This window comes from Pituophis catenifer, unplaced genomic scaffold (genome assembly GCF_029215685.1).
Source record: "Pituophis catenifer annectens isolate HBS135680 unplaced genomic scaffold, rPitCat1.0.hap2 SCAF_5, whole genome shotgun sequence".
Taxonomy (NCBI): domain Eukaryota; kingdom Metazoa; phylum Chordata; class Lepidosauria; order Squamata; family Colubridae; genus Pituophis; species Pituophis catenifer.
Genome location: NW_027256885.1, coordinates 51,720,006 through 51,742,607, shown reverse-complemented (window position 1 = coordinate 51,742,607; position 22,602 = coordinate 51,720,006).

The window sequence follows — 22,602 nt, the reverse complement described above, 5'->3', positions numbered from 1 at the left end:
CACGTCCCGGAAAGCCCTCCAAGGTTGCAGAGGTCGCTCCTCACCCAGCCGAAGGGGGTGGGACCCCAGGCAATGACGACCAGTCACCAGATTCCTACGACAGCGAGGACGAGGGTGAAAATGACCCAATGGTGAGTGAACCAGTCCACCCTTTAGTTTTCCCAATATGCCTCACAGCCCCCAAAACAGGAACCCAGGGGACTTTTCAAGCCCTAATAGACTCAGGCTGCACTAGATGCTTGATCAACATAACCACGGTCCTGAAACTGGGGATCAGAGCAAAAAGACTGGCCCACCCAATCAGGTTCAAACAGGTCGATGGATCCCTATTGGAGGGAGCCTATGACACCCACCTGACCGAACCATTGAAGCTAGAGCTAGCGAATCACTAGGAAGCAATTTGATTCGTAATAGCCCCCAAAATGACAGACACAGTCATACTGGGACTCTCCTGGCTAGACAAGTGGGGACCAACCATCTGGTAGCAAGGGAGCAGCCAAAGGCTGAGGATAGCAAGGGGACCCCAACCCCCTCCACACCAGCAAATAGAAGCACCACCCATGCAGGGAACTCTCCCAAAGGGCCCACCAGAACAACTGGCAGCCACCTCCAACAAAACCCCAGAGGCCGAACAGATCCTGAGAGAATATCAGGACCTCATGGAAGTATTCAGTGAGGCCAACTGTGACGTCCTACCTCCCCACTGTGAGACAGACTGTGCCATCAAAATCATCCCTGGGGCAAAACTACGTAAACCCAAACTGTACGCCATGATGCCCTGGGAAATGCAAGAAATGTGCAAATACATAGACAAAAACATAGCAAGGGGGTTTGAGCCAGTCAAGCCACGGGTTGCAGTCCCAGTCCTATTCAAAGAAAAAAAAAAGCTGGAACTATGAGATTGTGCATGGATTTTTGGACAATAAACTGTGTTTGTGTACACAACCTATACCCTCTTCCTCTCATGAAGGACATGCTGTCTCACCTAGCCAAGGGAAAAGTCTTTACTAAATTAGACCTCAGAGAAGCATACTACCGAGTATGCATCAGGGAGGGAGATGAATGGAAAACATCATTCAATTGCCCCCTAGGGAGTTTCCAATTCAAAGTGATGCCTTTTGGACTGCAGGGGCCCCCAGCAGTGTTCATGCAGTTAATAAACGAGGTGCTGCATGAGCACCTCTATGAAGGGGTCCTTGTCTACCTGAACGACATTCTCATCTACACTGAGACCATGAACGACCACATACCCCTAGTCTGCCAGGTACTGGAAAAACTTCTGGCAGCCAACCTGTATGTCAAGCTATCAAAATGCAAATTTCATCATGCACAGCTAGACTACCTGGGCTACCATGTGTCAAATAAGAGCATAGAGATGGACCCAGCCAAAGTACAAGCCGTCCTAGGCTGGAAACCCCCTCGCACCCACAGACAGCTACAAAGCTTCCTAGGGTTCGCAAATTTCTACAGGCAATTCATCCCCTCCTTTGCGAAGATTGCCAAACCCATGACAGATCTCCTAAAGACAGGGAGCCCAGGAATGAAACCCCGCCCGGGACAACCCCTACAGTGGGACCTAACCTGCCAAAAGGCATTTGAAACACTGAAAGAACTGTTTGCAAAGGAACCGGTGCTGAAGCATCCTGACCCTGAACAACCCTTCGTTATCCAAGCAGATGCCAGTGACGTGGCAGTGGGAACAGTGCTACTCCAAAGAAATAGCCAAGGAAACCTACAGCCCTGCGCCTAAACCTCCTGCAAGCTCACGGATACAGAGAGGCGATGGGCCGCATGGGAAAAAGAGGCTTTCGCGGTGAGATGGCCACTGCTAACCTGGCGCCACCTGCTGGATGGGGGGGGGTGAGAGAAACCGTTTGAAGTCTGGACTGACCACAAAAATCTGGAGGCCCTTAGGACCCTGCGAAAACTTATCACCTAAACAAGTCCGCTGGGCTCAATACTTCAACCGGTTTGACTTCGTGCTAAAGCACATGCCAGGGGGGAGGAACTTTCTAGCTGATGCCCTCTCCCGCATGCCCCAGTACAAATGCGAACGGGAGGAGGTAGTAGATGCCATCATCCCCCCTACCCAGACAGCTGCCCAAGTGACCACCAGATGACAACGCTGCGACTGGCAAGACCAACCCACAAGCAATCTAAGCATGAAACTCAAAACCGAACTGCTATTAGACCCCTGGTTCTGAGACAACCAACACATCTTGACAAAAAGAGATGACTTAGCGTGGAAGAGGGCGAAACTCTATGTCCCAGAATCCCTATGCACCCTAATCCTCCAGAGGAGCCACAATGTCAAACCGACAGGGCACTTTGGGTTCCTAAAGACTTTACACTTAGCACAGAGGCAATTCTGGTGGCCCGACATAAAGAAAGACATGGATAGTTATGTGAAAAGTTGCACCATCTGCACCACAATGAAGAAATGACCAGGAAAACCCCCCGGACTGCTGCAACCGGTAGCAGAACCAACAAGGCCATGAGAGGAAATTGCAATGGACTTTATAGTGGAGTTGCCAAAAAGTGGGGGGAACACGGTGGTCTGGACTGTAATAGACTTATTCTCCCACCAGGCACACCTCATACCCTGCAGCGGACTACCCTTGGCCCAGCAGCTAGCCAAACTGTTCCTGAAGCATATCTACCGCCTGCATGGCGTGCCACGGAGAATGATCTCAGACAGAGGGGTCAAGTTCACGGCTAAGTTCTGGAGGGAGTTTCTGCAATCTATTTGGTCATCCCAAGGCCTTAGCTCGGCTTTTCATCTGAGTACCAATGGGGGGGTAGAAAGACTGAATGCCATGGTAGAACAGTACCTGAGGTGTTACATGAACTATCAACAGTCCAATTGGGCTGACCTCCTGCCTTTCACTGAGGTCGCGTACAATAATGCTGTTCACAGTAGCATGGGACTAACTCTGTTCAAAGTAGTGAGCAGCATGGACTTCGTCTCAATGCCTGACTATCCAAGGGAACCCCCCCTCCTCAGTCAGCTTGACCGACTGGATGTCAACGCTGACAGCAACCTGGGAGAATGTCAAGAAAGCGCTAGCTAAAGTGGCACAAACCTATAAGAAAGAGGCAGACAAACACTGAGCCCCACAACAGCCATTCCAGGTGGGGGAGAAGGTCTACCTCTCCACAAAATACCTGAGGTTCAAACTCCCCAGCAAGAAACTGGGGCCAAAGTTTATGGGACCATTCTCCATAGTAAAGATCATCAACCCAGTCACGGTGCAATTAAAATTGCCCCGACAGCTAGGGAAGATACACCTGGTATTCCATAGTAGCCTCTTAAAACCCATGGTCGGATCGACTCTGAGGCCAGTACCCCATGAGCCCCCGGACCCTGTGGTCATAGGGGGCCAAACCCATTATGAGGTGCAGCTAATCCTCGACTCAAGGTGGCACAGGAGACAATTCCAATACTTAATCAAGTGGAAGGGCTACCCCTTATCAGAGGCATCCTGGGAAAAGAGTATGAATATCCAGGCTGACTGCCTCATAGCAAAATTCCACGCAGACAACCCAAACAAGCCTGGGGGGGGGGTGTCGCAACCCTGAAATCTATACCTGTACTCAAATTGTTTTTGCTTTGCACAGGTTGCCTTCAGGAAGTGAGGGAAGCCGAATGTCAACCCGCAAAGCATCCCTGACCTGCTCTCGAGTTGCCATAGGCCAGGGGGGATGGGAAACCAGTGAAATGGCACAGCAGCCAAAGACAGATGCACATTCCTCGCTTATCTCTCTCAAGGCTGTATCCCAGGGTCACCTACAGCAACCAGAGGGGACTGATCTCTACAACCTGTGAAATTGCTCCATTGGCGAATGTGATTGATGACACACCCTGGGGAGGGGGAAAAACAGGGTCATAATTGGAGCGTAAATTACGTAGGGTCAGAGCTGGCTTCACTTGGGAACATGCTGACATGAAGCTCCTAATAAATAAACAGGTTTCTTTTGAAGCTTGGCTCAAGACTCCTGATTTAATTAGGGCATCCGTTGGAACCCTGACAGCGCTCCCACCCCATCGCCCCACGGACTGCAGTATTGAAATCCTTCCTGGAGCTAAACTCCCGAAGCCTAAACTTTACTCGATGACTCTACACAAGGTAGGAGAGCTTTGCACCTTTATAGACAAGAACTTAAAATGTAAATTTATCCAACCAGCAACGCCATGAGTGGCAGCCCCAGTTTTATTCCGGGAGAAGAAAGATAGAATAGAATAGAATAGAATTTTTAATTGGCCAAGTGTGATTGGACACACAAGGAATTTGTCTTGGTACATATGCTCTCAGTGTACATAAAAGAAAAGATACGTTCTTCAAGAATCATAAGGTACAACACTTAATGATAGTCATAGGGTACAAATAAGCAATCAGGAAACTATCAATATAAATCATAAGGATACAAGCAACAAAGTTACAGTCATACAGTCATAAGTGGAAGGAGTTGGCTGATGGGAACGATGAGAAGATTAATAGTAGTGTAGTTTTAGTAAAAGGTTCGGCAGTGTTGAGGGAATTATTTGTTTAGCAGAGTGATGGTGTTCGGGGAAAAACTGTTTTTGTGTCTAGTTCTAGTGTGCAGTGCTCTATAGTGTCGTTTTGAGGGTAGGAGTTGTAACAGTTTATGTCCAGGATGTGAGGGGTCTGTAAATATTTTCACAGCCCTCTTTTTGATTCTTGCAGTATACAGGTCCTTAATGGAAGGCAGGTTGGTAGCAATTGTTTTTTCTGTAGTTCTAATTATCCTCTGAAGTCTGTGTCTGTCTCTTTGGGGACTCTTTGTCTATGCGTTGCTTATAGCGGACTAAACCAGTGGTGAAATTCAGCCGGTTCTATCTGGCTTGGGTAAACCGGTAGTGCCCACCCACCTGGACCTCATCATGTCCCATTTTTGACCCTCTGTGAATGTGCAGAAGGCTCTGTGCATGTGTGGAAGAGGCACACATGCTCTCACATTTGCAAACCGGTAGCGAAGGTAAGTGAATTTCACCCCTGGGCTAAACGTGGTGTGTGTAGAAAATGTCTACCCACTGCCCCTGATGAAGGACATGTTGGTGCATTTAGCCAAAGGAAAAATCTTCACTAAGTTAGACTTGCAGGAAGCTTACTACTGGGTGCGAATCAAGGAGGGTGACGAATGGAAAACTGCATTTAATTTCCCCCTGGGATGTTTCCAGTTCTGGGTGCTCCCTTTCGGCTTACAGGGGGCCCCCACGGTGTTCATGCAACTGATCAATGAGGTGCTGCATGACTTTTTGTACAAGGGAGTGTTGATGTATTTGAATGATTTTTTAATATATACTGAAACAAGGGAGGAACATGTGAAATTGGTGCAGGCATTCCTTAAAAGGCTCTGAGCCACTGAACTGTATACAAAGCTTTCAAAGTGTGAATTTCACCAAGATAAGATTGATTACCTGGGTTATCGTATCTCAAATGAAGGAGTGGAAATGGACCCAGAAAAGCTAAAGGCAGTGTTAGAGTGGGCCCCTCCCTGCACTAGGAGGCAATTGCAAAACTTCCTGAGTTTCGCCAATTTCTACCGACAATTCATCCCCTCCTTTGCAAAGATCGTGTTGCCAATCACCAACCTTTTAAAAAACTAAGGGGAAGGGGAAGCTGAAACCGGGTCAGCCACTTAAGTGGACCATGGAGTGCCAAGCAGCGTTTGAAAAGCTCAAACGCCTGTTCGCAGCAGAACCTGTGCTTGAGTACCCCAACACAGACGCTCCATTTGTAATTCAGGCTGATGCGAGCGATGTTGCCGTGGGAATGGTGTTATTGCAGAGGAATGCCTGGAGGTTGCTACAGCCATGCGCATACACTTCTAAGAAACTCACCGAGACTGAACAGAGGTGGGCGATATGGGAGAAGGAGGCGTATGCAGTGTGGTGGGCCCTACTTACTTGGCGGCATTTCCTGGAAGGGGCAAGTATGTTGTTTGAGGTATGGACTGACCATAAAATCTGGAAGCCCTGAAAACTCTGTGCAGGCTATCCCCTAAACAAATCCCGGGGGGGAGAATTTTATGGCAGATTCTTTGTCTAGATTGCCCCAATACAACAGTGTTAAAGCTGAAGTGGTCAGTACTTACTCTGATTGAAGGGGAGCAGCATTATGAAGTTAAAGAAATTCTAGATTCCAGGAAACATAGAGGGAGAGTCTAATATCTCATTGTCTGGAAACATCCCCCCCCCCAGCGCAGTCCGAATGGGTGGATGCTAAACACATCCGGGCACCTAAACTCCTCCAGAGTCTCCACAGAAAATACCCCAACAAACCCTGATGAAATCACTGGTGTTGGTGTGATGTATGTTTCAACTGTATAAATTCTCTCTGTCTGGCAAATGCCTCTGTGACGGGGGTGGGGAGGGGGCGAATGTCAGCCAGCCTGTTGCTTGCTGCGATAGAATAGGAAGGAGGGAATAGGGGGGATGGGGGGAATAGGGGAAGCTTACATTGCTGCTTTGCAACTGCTGTTACCTCCAAGGCCAAGACAGTTGGCTCTGGTATGCAGTTGCCTAGCTTGAAATTGTGTCAATGAAGTCGATGAGTCCAGCAAATTGTTGTAAGAAAATTCTGCAAGGGGCAACAATGATGGACAGCTGTCATAGCTGTAGGTGCTTCTAAATTTCTCCATTCGTGGCAGGGTGATGGGCTGAAGAGTGGTTGACCTTGACTTTTAGGAGCTGGAAAAGTGCTTTTCAAAACTTAGATTAGAACTGTGTGCCTCTATCTGAAACAAGTGCTGAGACCATCCTGTGGTAGCAAAAGAAGTGGTCTAGAAAATGTTCGGCGGTGTCTTTGGCATTGAGTAATCCCTTGCAGGGTGTGAAATGAGCCATCTTAGTGAAAAGGTCTACCACCACCAAAATGGTAGTGAAGCCTAGGATGGGGTAAATCAGTGATGAAATCCAGAGAGACTGTATGCCATAGGTGGGGGAGTGTTAGTAGCAGCTGCAAAAGCCCTGGAGAATTCTGATGAAGGGGTTTGGCCCTCCTGCATGTGTGGTAAGAGGCCACGTACTCCTTTTTTTTTTATTAAAAAGTTTTATCAAGTATTACAACAATTTTCTTTTCCCCATCCCTCCTCCCCCCTTCCCTCCTCCACCCACCCCCCATCCCTCATCCCCCCTCTCCCTCCAACCCCCCTCCCCCCACCCCGGACTTCCCAGAGCAAATACAGGGTATAACATTTAACAAACATAAACTAAAATATGCTAACTTTCTGTAGGCTCCAAACTCCGTCTTGCTCTTTAACTCCACTGTCAACTAACAAAACATAATTCAAAAAGAAAAAGTTGGTTTCATTCATAAGCTATTTGAAACTTTTTAGTCCGATATTTGTTTTGAATATAGTCAATCCATCTTCTCCATTCCGATATACAGTATATCTTTCATTTGAGTGGTCCTTCAAATATGCTGAAATTTTTGCCATCTCTGCTAAATTCACTACTTTTAATGTCCATTCTTCAATAGTAGGTAGGTCTTCCTTCTTCCAATACTGCGCCACCAAAAGCCTGACTGCTGTTATTAAATTTAAAATCAATTTAGTCTCTATGACCGTACAGTCTGTAATTATACCTAACAAAAAGAACTGTGGAGTGAATTTTATCTTCTTTTTGAGAATGTTTTGAATAATCCACCATATTTTTATCCAAAATGCCTTAATTTTTTTACATGTCCACCATATATGATAATACGTGGCATCATCACATTCGCATCTCCAACACTTAGGTTGCAAACTTGGATACATACAGGCTAGCTTTTTAGGATCCAGATGCCACCTATAAAACATTTTATAAAAATTCTCTCTTAAGTTTTGAGCTTGCGTAAACTTTACATTTCTAACCCATATTTTTTCCCACGTTTCCATCATTATTGGTTCTTCAATATTTTGTGCCCATTTTATCATACAATCCTTAACTAGCTCTGTTTCTGAATCTATTTCTACCAATGCATTATACAACCTTTTTATATGCATTTGACTTTGGTCTCTAATTTGTTTTACCAAGTTCTCCTCATTTTGCAAGATACCAATTTTCTGATCTTCTCTCCATCTAGCTTGCAGCTGTCCATACTGAAACCATGTTTGGATTATCCTTTCTTCTCTTAATTGATTCAAAGATTTTAGTTGTAATATACCTCCTTCCTTATTAAGAAGCTCTTTATAAGTAGTCACATCTTGTTTTTGCTCTACACTTATATTCTCTATCGCGTGTCTGGGTATTGCCCACATTGGTAACTTATCATTTAATTTATACTGATACTTTTTCCAGACACGCAGTAAAGCATTTCTTAATATATGACTTTTAAAAGTCTTGTCCACTTTCTTATCATATAATAAATAAGCATGCCACCCGTAAACCAAATCATATCCCTCAATATTCAATATTCTTTCTTCTGTTGAATTCATCCAGTCACTCATTGCTGACAGAGCAGCTGCCTCATAATATAATCTTAAATTGGGCATTTTGAGACCTCCTCTTTCACGTATATCCTGCATTATTTTTTGTTTTATTCTCGGTCTCTTCCCTGCCCAGACAAAATTATTAATACCCTTCTGCCATATCTTCAAATTTTCATCTTTTTTAAGTATTGGTATCATTTGAAAAAGAAACAAAAACTTAGGCAAAACATTCATTTTTACTGCTGCTATTCTTCCTAACAAGGATAATTGTAATTTTTTCCAATTTTCCATCTCTCTCTGTATTTTTTGCCACAACGGATCATAATTATGCTTAAATAATTTCACATTTGATGTCATAATATAAACCCCCAAATACTTAACTTTTTTTACTATTTCAAATCCTGTTAGTCTTTCTAATTCATCTTTTTGATTTGTAGTCATGTTTTTAGTTATTATCTTCATTTTCCCTGCATTTATTTTAAATCCAGATACTTGTCCATGTTGCTTAATTATATCCATTAAACCTACAACCGACTGTAATGGTTGGGTTAAAGTAACAACCAAGTCGTCTGCGAATGCTCGTACTCTGTAGTCATACTGCCTAATTTTAATTCCATTTATTTTGTCCAACCCACGTATCTTACTCAACAAAAATTCCAAAGTCAAGATGAACAATAATGGAGACAAGGGACATCCTTGTCTTGTTCCTTTTTCTATATTAAAAGTATCTGTTAAACTACCATTAATTATTATTTGCGCTGTTTGTTTCTGATATATTGCCTTAATAGATTGTGTAAAATATTCTCCAAACTGCATCTTTTCTATTATTTTCCATAAGAAATGCCAATTCAATTGATCAAATGCTTTCTCCGCATCAAGAAATATTAGCAATGCAGGGATTTGGTTGTTCTTCCCCAGATACTCTAATAGGTTAACCACTTGCCTTACATTACTCTTCATTTGTCTACCATTTATAAAACCAGTTTGATCATTATGAATCATTTGTTGCATGACTGTCATTAACCTATTTGCTAGTATTTTAGCAAAAATCTTGTAATCTGTATTTAAAAGTGATATAGGCCTATAATTTTTTGGCTGGGCGTGGTCTTGCTCCTCCTTTGGAATCAAAGAAATAAAAGCTGTCCTCCAGGATGGGGGTACATCTCCTCCAGATTGTATGTTGGTAAATAACTCTTTGAGTGGTCACACCATTTCTAACTGCAAATGTTTATAATAAGCAGCTGTCAAACCATCCGTCCCAGGGGCTTTACCCACTTTCAACAGCTTAATTGCAAACATAATCTCTTTGGAAGTTATTGGTTGATTTAAACCCTCCCTTTGCTCTCTTGTAATTATAGGAATATTCTCTTTCTGTAAGTATCTATCTACATCTATACTTTTAATTTTATTGCTAGCATACAACCTCGTATAAAATTCTGAAAATGCTTTTTTTTTTATTGAAAAAGTTTTACAAATACAAATTTTCCCATTCCCCCCCTTTCCCTCCCTAACCCTCCCTAACCCTCCCCTCCTCCCATGACTTCCCCAAGGTGAAATCCAAATCCAAATCATATCATATCATAATTTACCGCCCTTCTATCCCCCCCCCCCCCCGGTATACTATACATTTCTACACAACATTCAACTAAAAGCTATCTGGTACTTCCTAGTTTGATCTTTATTCTGCACATAATCTATCCATTTCTTCCACTCCCATGCATAAGTCTCTTGAGTCCGGTCTTTTAAGTATGCTGATATCTTCGCCATTTCTGCAAAACTGGCCACCTTCAAAGTCCATTCTTCAATAGTAGGCAAAACATCCCTTTTCCAATATTGACCAATCAGTAAACTAGCTGCTGTCACCATATACAATATCAATTTTGTTTCACCCATTGAAAAACCCTTAACTATGCCCAATAAAAACAATTGAGGAGAAAATTTGAGTTTTTTCTTCAGAACATTTTGCATAACCCACCAAATTTTTATCCAGAAAGCCTTCACTTTCTTGCAAGTCCACCATATATGATAATATGTAGCATCCAAACAATCACATCTCCAACATTTTGGTTGAACATTAGGATACATGCATGACAATTTCTTAGGATCTAAATGCCACCTATAAAACATTTTATAAAAAATTTCCCTCAAATTCTGTGACTGCGTAAATTTAACATTCTGAACCCATATTTTTTCCCACGTTTCCATCATAACTGGTTCTGCAAAATTTTGTGCCCATTTTATCATACAATCTTTAACCAATTCGTTTTCTGAGTCTCTTTCTAACAAAACATTATAAACACTCTTGATATGCATTGAGCCTCTATCTTTTATCTGTCTAACCAATTCTTCTTCATGTAACATTAAACCAGTTTTTTGATCTTCTCTCCATCCAAGGCCAAGGGCTTCTCTCCAGCCAAGGGCCCAGGGGAGGGGTGGGGGAGTGGCAGTGATCATTAGGGAGAGTCTTTGTCCGAGGGAGACCACTGTTCCTCAGATAGCCGGATGTGAGTCCCTTTGTGTGAAGTGGGGCCGTGAGGTGCAGATGGGTTTGCTGACTACGTACCTGGCTCCCTGCCACGTGGCAGCGACCCTGCCCGAGCTACTCGATGTCATTGCCGGGGTGGCGGTCGATACCCCCAGACTTATTGTCATGGGGGATTTCAACCTCCCATCTGCAGGTGAGGCGTCAGAGGTGGCTCGGGAGTTCATGGCTTCCATGACGGCCTTGGACCTGACCCAGTTAGTTCAAGGCCCCACTCACATAGGGGGACACACTCTGGACCTGATTTTTATCTCTGGTCAGTGGTTGAATGATCTTGGTAGAGGGGACCTAGATATTAAACCCTTGTCATGGACAGATCATTCACTCCTTCAACTAGACTTTCCTACCGCCTGCCCCCACCGCAGGGAGATGGAACCAACCAGATGGTTCCGTCCCAGGCGCCTGATGGATCCCGAAAGGTTCCTGACGGAGCTTGGGCCGTTTCCTGAGACTCTAACACACGACTCGACTGAAGAGCTGGTGGCCGCCTGGGAGAGGGCGGCTGCTGGAGCTTTGGATCGCGTCGTGCCTTTGCGGCATCTGACCCGATGCCGATCTCAATTAGCTCCTCGGTTCTCTGAGGAGCTGAGAGAGATGAAGCGTCGGAAAAGACGCCTAGAGAGCGGTTGGAGGACTAGTCAATCCAATTCCGACCGGACACAGGTGAGGTCTTATATCAAGACCTACCTAGTGGCGATAAAAGCGGCAAAATCTAACCATTTTTCTGCTCTTATCGCATCTGCAGAGAACCGCCCAGCCGCCTTGTTTAGGGTGACCCACTCCCTTCTTCAGGGGGGAGTGTGGGAAGATCCCTTGCAGGGTCGAGCTGAGGATTTTGTGCAATTCCTGAATGATAAAGTTGCTCGGATTCGGGATGGCTTGGACTCCGATTGGATGAGTCCACGGGAGGAGACCGGGGCAGGTCTTGAGAATGTTATCTGGGAGGAGTTTGATCCTGTGACTCCCGAGGATGTGGACAGGGTTCTGGATAAGATTAGTGCCGCCACGTGTTTATTGGACCCGTGTCCCTCCTGGTTGGTACTGGCCTCCCGGGAGGTTACACGAGGCTGGCTCCAGGGGATTATAGGTGCTTCTCTGAGTGAGGGTGCCTTTCCTGCCACCTTGAAAGAGGCGGTAGTGAGGCCCCTCCTCAAGAAGCCTTCCCTGGACCCGGCTGAATTAGCCAACTATCGTCCAGTCTCCAACCTTCGTTTTGTGGCGAAGGTTGTTGAGAGCGTGGTGGCACGACAACTTCCCCGGCACCTGGATGAAGCTATCTATCTAGACCCGTACCAGTCAGGCTTCAGGCAGGGGTACAGCACAGAAACGGCATTGGTCGCATTGGTGGATGATCTCTGGAGGGCTCGGGACAGGGGTTGCTCCTCTGTCCTAGTCCTATTAGATCTCTCAGCGGCTTTTGATACCATCGACCATGGTATCATGCTGCAGCGGTTGAGGGGGTTAGGAATAGGGGGCACCGTTTTGCGGTGGTTCTCCTCCTTCCTCTCCGACCGCTCGCAGTTCGTGTTGGCAGGGGGACAGAGGTCGACCTCGAGGCGTCTCGCATGGGGAGTGCCGCAAGGGTCAGTCCTCTCGCCCCTCCTGTTCAACATTTATGTGAAACCGCTGGGTGAGATCATCCGTGGTTTTGGGGTGAAGTGCCATCTGTACGCTGATGATACTCAGCTGTACATCTCCACCCCAGACCACCCCAACGATGCCCTTGATGTGATGTCTCGCTGCCTGGAGGCCGTGCGGGTCTGGATGGGGAGGAACAGGCTCAGACTCAACCCCTCCAAGACCGAGTGGCTGTGGCTTCCGGCGCCCCGATATAGTCAGCAGGTGCCATCGCTGACTATTGGGGGTGAATCTTTGCCCCCCACGGAGAGGGCTCGCAATCTGGGTGTCCTCCTGGACGCACGGCTGTCTTTAGAAGAGCATATGACGGCCGTGGCCAGGAAGGCCTTTTATCAGGTTCGCCTGATTCGCCAGTTGCAGCCCTTTCTGGATCGGGACGCCCTGCGCACGGTCACTCATGCCCTTGTTACTTCCCGGTTGGACTATTGTAATGCTCTCTACATGGGACTCCCCTTGAAGAGCACTCGGAGGCTCCAACTGGTCCAGAATGCGGCCGCGTGGGTGGTTATGGGCGCAACCCGTTGTGCTCATGTGACAGCCCTCCTGCGCGAGCTGCACTGGCTCCCAGTGGTCTTCCGGGTGCGATTCAAGGTGTTGGTTACCACCTTTAAAGCGCTCCATGGCATAGGACCCGGGTACCTCCGAGACCGTCTTCTGCCACCAATAGCCTCCCACCGACCAGTCCGTTCCCACAGAGAGGGTCTCCTCAGGGTGCCATCAGCCAAGTTATGTCGGCTGGCGACACCCAGGGGGAGGGCCTTCTCTGTGGGAGCCCCAGCCCTGTGGAACGAACTGCCCCCGGAAATTCGTAAGATCTCTGACCTCTGGGTGTTTCGCTGCGCATTGAAGACCCTGTTGTTCCGCCAGGCCGGACTATCAACACAATAGTTTTAAATTGGGGTATTTAAATTTTTTGGGGTTTTAAATCTGAGCCAATTTATTTAATTATTTTAAATTTTATATTGTTGTTTTGTCTGTGTTTTTAAATAGGCTGTACACCGCCCTGAGTCCTTCGGGAGAAGGGCGGTATAGAAATAAAATTATTATTATTATTATTATTATTATTATTATTATTATTATTATTATTATTATTATTATTATTATCATCTCAGTTGAAGTTGATTATACTATAACCAAGTTTGATTAATCCCTTCTTCCAACAGCGTGTTTAATGTCTTTAATTGCCATCTGCCCCATCATTAAAAAGTACTTCTTTGTATAAACCCCCCCCCCCCCCCGAGTGACTTTATGTTTGTATTCCATATAATATGACCAAGATCCAACCACAATGGTATTTTATAATCCCATTTGAACCGGTGCTTCTTCCATACTCTCATCAAGGAGTTTCTAAGCATATGGCTGTTGAATACTTTATCCACTTTATTTTCATAGAATAAATATGCATGCCAACCAAATTCAAGATCATAACTCTCTATATTCAATATTCCAGTCTTTGTCCTTCCAAACCAATCACTTGCTTGTGTCAACGCTGCTGCTTCATAGTACAATCGTAGGTTTGGAAGTTTAAGACCACCCCTTTCACGAACATCTTGCATAATTTTCAATTTAACTCTTGGCTTTTTCTCATTCCAAACAAACTTATTCACTCCTTTTTGCCATTCCATCAGCTGTTTATCACTTTTAAGCACCGGAATCATTTGAAACAAAAATAAAAATCTAGGTAGAACATTCATTTTAACTGCTGCTATTCTTCCAAGTAGAGACAGCTGCAGTTTTTTCCAGGTTTCCATATCCTTTTGTACCTTTCGCCACAACACCTCATAATTGTTTTGGAACAGTTTTATATTTGAATCTGCAACTTGAACTCCTAGATATCTCACCTTTGGTACTATTTCAAAGCCTGCCTTCCTTTTAAGTTCCTTCTTTTGGTCTTCTGTCATATTTTTAACTATCATCTTGGTTTTTTTCTGATTCAGTCTAAATCCTGATACCATACCATATTCTTCTATAATGTCTTTCATCTGAATTATTGATTCCATTGGCCGTGTTAGGGTAACAACCAGATCATCTGCAAATGCCTCTGTTCTGTAATCCTCTTGCCTTATAACTATTCCATTCAAAGTGCTCGAGTCCCGTATTGTGTTCAACAAGACTTCTAGAGTTAGAATAAACAACAGCGGGGATAACGGACAACCTTGTCTTGTGCCTTTTTCTATACTGAAGTTTGTAGTTAAGCTTCCATTAATGATAATTTGTGCTGTTTGCTCTTGATAAATTGCTGAAACCGCCTGCACGAACTGATCCCCAAAGTCCATCTGTCTTAAAGTCTTTAATAGAAAGTTCCAGTTCACTCGATCAAAGGCCTTCTCCGCATCCAAAAACACCAGCACTGCAGAGATCTGTTTATTCTTCTCAAGATATTCCAATAAATCTATAATTTGCCTCACATTATCCTTCATGTATCTGCCTTCTATAAATCCTGCTTGATCATGATGAATCACCTCTTGAATAACTGGCATTAGTCTGTTGGCTAATATTTTTGCAAAAATTTTATAATCCGTATTCAGGAGAGATATTGGTCTAAAATTTTCCGGTTTTGTAGAACCTGCTTCCTCTTTCGATATCAAAGAAACAAAAGCTGCTTTCCATGAAGGGGGTATTTTACCCCCTTGTTGTATGCTACAAAATATATCTTTAAGATGTTCAATCATTTCTGCTTGTAAAGTTTTATAATACACCTCAGTTAAACCATCCGTTCCTGGAGCTTTAGCTGTTTTCAGTTGTTTAATAGCAACAATAATCTCCTCAGATGTTATTGGTAAACTCGTTCTTTCCTTTTGATCACTAGAAATTTTCATAACTCTCCTTTCTTCTAGATATTTATTTATAAGTTCATTCTGTATATCATCTTTGGCATATAATTTGGTATAATAATCTAAGAAGGCTTCTTTAATTAGTCTTTGTTGGAAAACTTCCTTCCCTCCATACTCAATACTGCCAATAGTCCGAGTTGTTGTGGCCCCGCCCTCTGAGCCTGTCCCATCGGAGGAAGAAAGCTCCGAGCATGAGGAAGAGGAGTCAGCCAGGCCTCCCTCTCCAGGCCCCTCCCCTCTGGCATTGTCTCAAGTGCCGGTCGAGGGAGAGGAGACAGCTGATTCGAATCAAAGTGATAATGAAACATCATTCCTGGACGCACGCCTCCGAAGGCATGATAAACGTTTGCAGCAGCTTAGGAGGCGTGCTAGGGATTAGAACTGAGTCACTGGACCACACCCCAGAGACTATATAATAGAGGGTAGTGGTCAAAGGATCCTTGTGACGAACAAAGTAAACCTTGGACAGTCACTAAAGCCTCGTCCGGAACTGCTGGGAGGAATATTATTTCTGTTTGGACTTTCTTGAACGTTCGTATCTTATCTGTCTGTTTGTGAAAATAAAGTCCCTTGGCAGACGGTGTGTCTATCGCTGCCAAGAGGGAGATTAGAACTGGGTGCGTTCCAAAGTGTTTCCTTAACCCTCGGCTGGCTGTGTTGTGTGTGTGTGGGGACGGGGACAGATCATCTTGTTCGTCACCCCATACTCCATCGTTAACCCACGATGGACCAACAGCTGCAGCAGCTGATACAGCAGATGCTGGAGGCCAATCAGCTTCTGCAACAGCAAGTAGCACAGCTAACTGCCCAACTTGCTTTGGGAAATGCTCCTGCAGCTCCACCTCCTCCCCCTCCCCGTCCGAGATGCCCAGTGAACGTGCCAGATAGGTTTTCTGGGCAGCAGGAGATGTTTCCGGCCTTCTTGGGACAATGCCAACTGTTTATGGCGATGAGGCCGGAGGATTTTCCGGATGACCGGGCTCGGGTGGCATTTGTTATCAGCTTCCTCTCTGGCACTGCCGCCCGATGGGCCACGCCCCTGTTGTTGCAAGATAGCCCCTTGCTCCTGGACTTTCAGGGCTTTTTACAACACCTGCGCACCATGTTTGAGGATCCCCTCCGGGTGCAGACGGCAGCGAGGCGCATCAAGGACCTCCGCCAAGGCAAGCGCCCCCTGCAGGACTATATTGCAGAGTTCCGACTGCTAGGCCAGGATTCGGCTTGGAATGAGGTGGCGCTGATGGACGCCTTCCAGGACGGCCTTTCCGACGAGATGCAGGACGAGCTGGTTCGTGTGGAGGCGCCACCGACCCTCGACGCGCTGGTGACCCAATGCCTGTGCATCGACGCCAGCCTGCAACGGCGACGGCCCCGTCGGGCTCTTCCGGAACCATTGACAGCGTCGGCACCCCCGCGTTTCACACCGACAGCGCTCCAGACCGCACAGCGTTTTGTGGCGACGGCTGAGGAGCCCATGGAGCTCGGAGCAGCCAGACCTCAACTGACGGCCCAGGAGCGGATGCGGAGACGTCAAGGGGGGTTGTGCCTCTATTGCGGCGAGGCGGGACATTTTGCCGCCTCGTGTCCCCGGAAGCGGAGTGGACCGCTCAAGCCTGTTCCGGAGTCTCGGCGTGACCAGCCGGGAAACGGGCCAGGCCTGGCCTAGGGGAAACTCTGGGTCAGGCACGTGACCATGCCCCGCCGGAGTCGGCGGCTGTGGACTGTGAGCCCCCTCGGCACCTGATTTTGAACACCCGGGTGTTGTTGGCTAACCGGTCGGAGGGGCTCCAAGCGCACGCGCTGGTGGACTCGGGGGCCACCACGAACTTTATGGACCAGGCCTTTGTGGCCCATTACAAAGTCCCCTTGGTTCCAGTGGACCCTCCGTTGAGGGTTGAAACTATAGATGGGCGGGAACTCGTGGCGGGGCCCATCAAAACCACTACCCAGCCCTTGCGCCTCGCCATTGGAAACCACGAGGAGGCGATCCAGTTTTACGTAACGGCGGATCTGCACTTTCCCTTGGTCCTGGGGATGGCCTGGCTTCGGGCGCACAACCCTCAGGTGGCGTGGTCGAGAAACGCCATCTCGTTCCCGAGCCTGCAGGGTGTCGACCACCTTCACCACACCTGCGCCGGCCAGGACGTCTCTGCCCCAAACGTCTCCTTGCCTCCGGAGCTGACGCCCTTCGCCGACGTGTTCAGCGAGAAGGAGGCGGACCGCTTGCCCCCGCACCGACCCTACGACTGTGCGGTGGACCTAATGCCCAACGCGCCCCTGCCATCGGGATGCCTGTACTCCATGTCGGAGCCCGAGCTGGCCGCCTTACGGGACTTTCTGGAAAAGAACCTGGCCCGTGGGTTCATCCGGCCTTCGACCTCCCCGCTCTCGGCCCCGGTCCTCTTCATTAAAAAGAAGACGGGGGACTTGCGCCTGTGTTGCAACTACCGGCGCTTGAATGCCATCACAGTGCGAAATCGCTACCCCCTGCCGCTGATCCCGGAGCTGATGGAGAGGTTGCGGGAGGCCTCGATCTTCACTAAGCTCGATCTCCGAGGGGCTTACAACCTGGTGCGCGTGAGAGAGGGGGACGAGTGGAAGACGGCGTTTGGCACGCGGTACGGACACTTCGAGTATACCGTCATGCCGTTCGGGTTGACCAACGCCCCCGCGGTCTTCCAGCACTTGATGAACGATGTGTTCCGGGACATGCTGGATCGGTTCGTGGTGATCTACTTGGATGACATTTTGATCTATTCCCGGACCCCGGAAAGTCACCTCCAGCATGTCCGCCAGGTACTGCAGCGCCTGCGGGAGCACCAGCTCTATGCGAAGTTGGAGAAATGCTACTTCTTCCAGACTTCCATAGAGTTCCTCGGGCACATCATCACCCCCGAGGGCATCGCGATGGACCCGCACAAGGTGGAGGCCTTGTGCAGTTGGGAACCCCCACGTCGGGTGAAGGACGTCCAGCGTCTGTTGGGATTCGCCAACTACTATCGGACCTTCATCTCGGGCTTCGCCACCTTGACCTTGCCGTTGACCCAGCTCCTTCGGAAGAAGGTCCCGTTCCAGTGGGGGCTCCCGCAGCAGCAGGCCTTCGAGGTCCTCAAGCAGGCCTTCCTCACGGAGCCAGTCCTGAGGCACCCCAATCCACACCGTCCGTTCGTGGTGGAGACGGACGCGTCCAACGTGGCGATTGGGGCGGTGCTGCTACAGGCTCCGGTGGACGGCGGCACTCTTTTTCCCTGCGCATACTACTCCCGGAAACTCAACCCTTCCGAGCGCAACTACACCATCTGGGAAAAGGAGTTGCTGGCCATCAAGGCCGCGTTCGAGGCTTGGCGACATCACCTCGAGGGGGCCCGACACCAGGTGGAGGTGCGGACGGACCATCGGAACCTGGAGCACCTCACCACGGCCAGGAAGTTGAACCAGCGGCAGATCCGGTGGTCGTTGTTTTTCGCCCGGTTCAACTTCCACGTCACCTACATTCCGAGCAACCTCAACCAGAGGGCGGACGCGCTATCCCGTAAGCCAGAATACTTTTGCCCCAAGGACTCCCTTCCCCCCCGGACGGTGCTGCCAGCGGACTCCTTGGCCGCGGTCCAGGAACCGGTGGACCTGCGGGCTCAGGTGCTGGAAGCGCAGCGACGGGACGACTGGTCGCAGCAGCGGAGAGTGGACGTCGGCCCCGCGTCCCCATGGACCGTGGAGGAGGGCTTGCTCAGACATCGGGGTCGGCTGTACGTGCCCACGAGTCCGCTCCGAGCCCTCGTCATGAACCAGTGTCATGACAACCCCGCGGCGGGGCACTTCGGCTTCTTTAAAACTTTGAACCTGGTGACACGGACTTTTTGGTGGCCTCGGGTACGGCACGACGTGCACGCCTACGTGACGTCCTGTGTGACGTGCCGACAGGCCAAAGCCGCGTCCGGCCCCCCTCCCGGACTCCTCCAGCCGCTGCCGACACCGGAGAGACCGTGGGGAGCCATCTCCATGGACTTCCTGACAGACCTGCCCCTGTCCGCTACGTACACGACCGTCCTCGTGGTGGTGGATGCGCTCACGAAGATGGCACATTTCATCCCGTGCCGCGGCCTGCCCTCGACCCGCACCACGGCTCGCCTGTTCCTGCAACATATCTTCCGCCTCCACGGCCTGCCGGACCGGGTGGTTTCGGACCGCGGGGCCCAGTTCACGGCCCGCTTCTGGAAAAGCCTGATGGCCGCGCTGGAGGTGCAGGTGTGCCTGTCGTCGTCACACCATCCGGAGACTGACGGGGGCACGGAGAAGGTCATCGGCATACTGGAGCAGTACCTCCGCTGTTTTGTCAACCAGCAGCAGGACAACTGGGCCAAGTACCTTCCCCTGGCGGAGTTCGCCTTTAATAACTCCCAACACACCTCCACCCAGATGACCCCGTTCCATGCCAACGTTGGATACCATCCACGGCTTTTCCCGTTGACCATCATGGACTCCCCTGTTCCCGAGACCCGGGACTTCCTCTCGGAGCTGCAGGCGGTGCAGCAACTGGTGCGGCGGCAGCTGATCCGGGCGAAAGAGGATTATAAACGGTTCGCCGATCGCGCCCGCCGGGCGACGCCACCGCTGGAAGTAGGAGATCGGGTGTGGTTGTCCACGAAACACCTCCCCACGGACCGGCCGGTAAGGAAACTGGCCCAACGCTTTATCGGTCCCTTCCCTATCGAGGCGGTCATCAATCCGGTGGCCTACCGGTTGACTCTACCCCGCTCCATGCGGCTCCACCCTGTTTTTCATCGGTCCCTCCTGGTCCCTGAGGCCCCCGCGAGCCATCTCCGCCGCCCGCCGACGCCTGCCCCCCCAGCCGCAGCCGACGAGGACGACGCCTCGACGTACGAGGTGGACAGTATCCGGGACTCCCGTTGGCTGAAGGGGCGCTTCCAATACCTCATCGCCTGGAAGGGGTACGGGCCCGAGGATTTCACCTGGGTGGACGCGTCTGCCGTTCAGGCCCCTGACCTGGTGCGGGCTTTCCACGAACAGTTCCCGTCCCGACCCCATCCCGACCGTCAGACCCGGGGGAAGGGCCCTGCGGTGGGGGATAGTGTTGTGGCCCCACCCTCTGAGCCTGTCCCATCGGAGGAAGAAAGCTCCGAGCATGAGGAAGAGGAGTCAGCCAGGCCTCCCTCTCCAGGCCCCTCCCCTCTGGCATTGTCTCAAGTGCTGGTCGAGGGAGAGGAGACAGCTGATTCGAATCAAAGTGATAATGAAACATCATTCCTGGACGCACGCCTCCGAAGGCGTGATAAACATTTGCAGCAGCTTAGGAGGCGTGCTAGGGATTAGAACTGAGTCACTGGACCACACCCCAGAGACTATATAATAGAGGGTAGTGGTCAAAGGATCCTTGTGACGAACAAAGTAAACCTTGGACAGTCACTAAAGCCTCATCCGGAACTGCTGGGAGGAATATTATTTCTGTTTGGACTTTCTTGAACGTTCGTATCTTATCTGTCTGTTTGTGAAAATAAAGTCCCTTGGCAGACGGTGTGTCTATCGCTGCCAAGAGGGAGATAAGAACTGGGTGCGTTCCAAAGTGTTTCCTTAACCCTCGGCTGGCTGTGTTGTGTGTGTGTGGGGACGGGGACAGATCACGAGTACTCTGTTGTTTCCTCAGTATGTAAGCTAACCACCTGCCCGGCTTATTAGCGTTGCAAAATGTATTATGTTTCGCAAATTGTAAATTAGTTGCTGCTTGTTCCGCTGTGAGCATTCGAAATTGGTCTTTCAAAAGTTTTATAATTCTTTGTAGTTTTTCATCTGTTGGGTTTTTTATGAGCAACTGTTCTTTTTTCTTTATCTCTCCTTCCAATTCTAATCTTTTTCTTTGTCGATTTGATTTATGTTTGGAATTCATATGGATCAGTACCCCCCGCATATACGCCTTACTCGCATCCCAAACAATTTCAATAGGGGTACCCTTATTCAAGTTCATTTCAAAAAATTCCTTCATTTGCTTTTTAAGTTCATTTACATTCTTTTCATATCTAAATAAGTTTTCATTTACTCTCCACGATCTTCTCTCATTCTTTCCCATTTCTATTTCTATCCATACTGGGCTGTGGTCAGATAAAGTCCTCGGAAATATCTTTGTTTTCTTTGTTTTTAAAAGCAAGTCAACTGTAAGTAAAATAAAATCAATCCTAGAGAAGGATCTGTGTCTATCTGAAAAAAAAGTAAAGTCCAGTTCTTTTGGGTTATGCACTCTCCATATATCTTTCAATTCCAAATCTTCTTTCATATCAAAAAAGATCTGTGGTAATTTAACACATCACTTTGCCAAGCTCTTTTTATCTTTTTTGGGATCTATTACTCCATTCCAATCTCCCATAAGTAAAATAGATCTGTAGTCCCATTGTAATATTTTAGAATACAATATTTTATAAAAATTTTCTTGTTGCTGATTAGGAGCATAAATTCCAATCACCAAAATTGGACCATTATCTGTAGAAAGTTCAATTACTATATATCTTCCACAATCATCTGCTTCTAAAATTTTTGCTGGCAATCTTTTATTTATATAAATCACTACACCATTCTTTTTCTCCGAATTTGAGGCTATAAACTGTGCTCCTAATCTAGGATTTATCAAATATTTTTGATCTTGTATTCTAATATGAGTTTCTTGTAGGCAAATAACATCATTATTAAATTGTCTCAGATAATGAAATATCTTCCTTCTTTTCTGTGGTGAATTCAATCCATTCACATTCCAAGATAAAAACTTAATTGCCATTTGTAGTCTCCTGAAGCGTTAAGAGCATTTGCTGAAGTTTCTGTTCCAGACTGGTAGTCTTTGGCTTAGCTCCTCCCATAGCTTCGGATTTTTGTGCTTTACCATTGACTCCCTTCTTATCTTGCAATAGTTTAGATCTCTGCTGTTGTTGTTTCTCTAGAATTTGTTTATAAGCTGCACGAGTTATACGCTGGTCTTTAGCTTTATATGACATCAACTCGAGATCCACTGCCACTTCTCTTGTATTTTTGGGTGGTCCACCTAAGGCCTCTAAAGGAAGATCCAACAAAGGTTCATCCAAAAAAAAACCCTGTTGCTCCTTGAGTTTCCATTGCCTCCACCTCCATCTGTTTCCGCTGCTCTTCAAGCTCTTG